The sequence below is a fragment of the Talpa europaea genome, assembly GCF_964194135.1.
Source record: "Talpa europaea genome assembly, chromosome: 1".
Lineage (NCBI taxonomy): Eukaryota > Metazoa > Chordata > Mammalia > Eulipotyphla > Talpidae > Talpa > Talpa europaea.
The window spans coordinates 60,592,794-60,596,291 of NC_140073.1; the positions used below are offsets into that span (position 1 = coordinate 60,592,794).

Here is a 3,498-nt window from a genome sequence, read left to right on the forward strand (position 1 = left end):
AAGACCAGGGGGCGGGACAGAATGGTGGGAGACTCAGAGGTGGCCCAGCAGGAGGGCACGGCCAGTGACAGGTGACCCGTCCTGCCTCCCGGATGATGTCAGCTTTGGATTTGAAGACGAGAAGCCTGTGCCTCTAGTTTAGTCCTTTCTCAGGGTTGCCTTGAGCGGCCCAGGGTTGTGCTTCTGTGATGTTTTCAAATTATTTATTCTGGATCTGTGAAAGGGTTGTCAGAATTCTCACAGGGTGTGCTGTGAATTGGTAGATGGCTCTTGGCCTTTGACACTTTTTTCTGATTCATAAACTTGGGGTCTCTTTCCATGTGTGTGTATCTCCTTCAATTTTATTTGTTAGTGTCTGTAGTTTTTCTTTATTTATTTTTTATTATTTTTAATATACACAATTTTATTACAAAATTAAAAAAATGAAACATTCTAAACAACCCAAAATTTTCTATCCATACTAATTCCTACAAGTTTTCTGTGCTACCATACACAAGTCAAGAAATTAAAGAAACCATTAAATATTTAGAAACATTCAACATCAGAAGCTTTAAAATCTAGCTGTATGTAGTAGCCCCTCAAAAAGCTACAAACCTGCATTTTTAAAAAAGTATTTTCTCTACAAGAATCTTTATCAGCTATACAAAAATCTGTACAGTTTTTATACTGAAGCTAATATTGAGCTGCACTTGAATTCACATTCTTAGCAAAATTGTCGCCTGAGCACACATGCACCCGCCAGGCGCACCGTCACAGGACAGCCATTGACTCCTCATCTTCATCCTCCTCCTGGTCGTCCTCGTCTTCTTCCTCCTCTTCCTCCTCCTCCTCATCTTCTGGCTCATTTTTCTTCTTCGAGCCTGTTGGCCTGCCAGGGCCCTTCTCTCCTGCTCCACTCTTGCCTTTGGCGCGGTGCAGCAATGTCCTTCGCACACTTCTCCTTCAGCTCGGCCGCCTTCTGCTCGGACAGCTGCTCCTCCTCGGCGGACTGCTCGGACCACATCTCGCCCAGCTTCCTGGCCGTATCCCCGATGGACAGGCCGGGGTGCTCACTTTTGATCTTGGGGCGATGCTTGGAGCAGAACAGGAGGAAGGCGGACGGCGGCCTTTTGGGGGCGTTGGGGTCCTGCTTCTTCCCCTTCTTGTCGCCCTTGGGCGGCACGTGGTTCTTCATCTCCCGGTCGTAGCGGGCCGTGTCGCTCTTGGCCATGTCCTCGAACTTGGACCTCCCCTTCGCGGACATGGCCTTCCAGCTCTCCGAGCACTTCTTGGAGAACTCGGTCAAGTTCACTGGTGAGTCCGGGCGCTGCTTCTTGTGCTCCTCGCGGCAGGTCTGCACGAAGAAGGCGCACGAGGACATCTTGCCCCGCGGCTTGTTGGGGTCTCCCTTGCCATGCTGACGGCGGCGCGACCTGGGGCAGCTTTTTCTCAGAGTCCTGCCGAGCGGCGGCTCCCACGGGCCTCCTCCCGCGGGCTCCGGTGAGAACTGGTTTCTCGCTAAGGCAGCCTGCAGCCTCTTGTTTTGCAGACTTCTCCGCGCCACGGCAACTTGACAAGCCGGGAGTGTCTGCAGTTTTTAGCAGACACTAAAACTTTGGTTAAACATCTTCCTCAATATTTATTCTTTTTGAGGTTTGTCTAAAGGGAATTGTTTTCTTTCTTTTGGATTATTAGTATTAGAAACATAACTATTTTTTGTAAGTTGGCTTTGTATCCGGGAGCCTTCCTGAGTTTGTCAGTTCTAACTGTCTTTTGAGGGGGTTTCTTGGCTGCCTTTATAAGGCTATTCTGTCTGCAAAGAGACACAGTTTTAATTCTTCTTTTCTGATGTTGGATTCCTTTATTTTTTTTTTCTTGCCTTATTGGATTTCCAGTAAAATACACCATGGGGAAATAATAGTCTCGTCAATAAGTGGAAAAACTGTAACCTCACCTTTTCACATGATTGAATGGCTTTTCCTTCCCTCCCAGCCAAAAAATAGCTTATCTACTTATTTTTCTCAAAGATGTTCCTTAATACAAAAAGACCATTTTCTTTGTTAGTCCTTATCTGGCTGTGATCCCAGCTCTATTTCCACAGGCCTCTGCAAGCCAAGCAGGACACAGAATGGCTCCTCGCTCAGTCACAGCAATTTCAGATTGTTGTCCAGGATTATGATGGATCATTCTTTTCTTCCACCCACCCGATAAACGCATTTATCCCCACAGCTTCTCCCTCGTCATTCCTTCAATGTTGTGGTCAGTTCTCCCATCCCCAGGCTTTCCCCATCCTCATAGAGGGTGCCTCCGCCCCAGGCAGTGGAGTCATAGTCCAGCACCCAGGCAGCTGCCCCGCAACCTACTGCCAGCCCCGCACCTGCCCCTTCGGCCCCACGCACTGAACTAGCAGATGCTATTTTGGCTCTTTCTTCATTTCCTTCACAGTCACTTAATATCATTTCTGACTCCTTACCTGTAACCTCGCAGTCCACGACATCCTCTCTGCTCTTCTTAATACTAATAATGATGAAGCCCTATACAAGGGTCAGAACTGTCCTGTCATAGTCATATGAGCCAAACCTTACAAGGTGCCTTTCCTGTCAATCAAGAGCAGAAAGCTTGATCACTCTGGGTAGGGTATGCATCAAGAGGTATGACTGGGAATGCCCAGGGGACTGAGGCCAGATGCATGAACTTACTCCCAACTCATGCATCATGAGGTATGACTGGTAACACCGGGGAAGGGGGGTGCAAGGACCAATATATGACAAGGGACCCCAGAAACTGATCAGTGTAATGCCTTGTTGATAAGATTAGCACCGTGCCCAGGGGTCCTGGGGTCTAGTTTCAATGACAACACTTGGTCATCAAGGTGATAACATGGTCAGTAGACTCATGTTCCCCAAGCCCTAGATAGCATTCCTGAGTTTCACCCATCCTTTTTTCCTTGTCCTCCTAATGCAAGTGGCTGAAGCTTTAAGATTATTCTATCAATAAAAACAGCCAGGATCTTGCTCTCAGCAGCATCCTGCCTTGTGCAACCTGTTCCATGACTCCTGTGTCTTCATCAGTGTGGTGTTGCACAACGCAACATCCACAATCAATAGAAAAAATTGGACTCTAATCTCAAATTGTACATAAAAGTCAGCTCAAATGAATAAAACACTAAACATAAGAGGTGGAATTGTAACAATCCTAGAGGAAACACGGGAAAGCATTCTTTACATTGGTGCTGGGAATGATCTTTGGAAAGTGCTACCAAAAGCACAATCCACAAGAAAAAAAAAAATAAATAAACACACCGGGCTACATGAAAGTACAAAGTTTCTGCATGGCAAAGGGAGCAGCAACAGCAGAATGTAAAGGCTTCCAGGGAGTGGGAGAAAAGGTTGCAAACCATATATTAGATAAATGATTAATATATAATGTATAAGGATCTCGTACAACTCAAAGGGAAAAGCTAAATTCCCCACTTTGAAGTGACAAAGAATATGGATACACTTTTCTAAGCCTTTTTCT

At 46.3% G+C, this 3,498-nt stretch overlaps 1 pseudogene across 1 annotated transcript; it reads right to left on the minus strand.

Moving 5' to 3' along the window:
* Window positions 1-750: 750 nt before the first annotated feature.
* LOC311182778 (high mobility group protein B2-like) lies at window positions 751-1,360 on the minus strand (annotated as a pseudogene). The gene has a single exon. The product of its transcript is annotated as a high mobility group protein B2-like (transcript).
* Window positions 1,361-3,498: the final 2,138 nt, after the last annotated feature.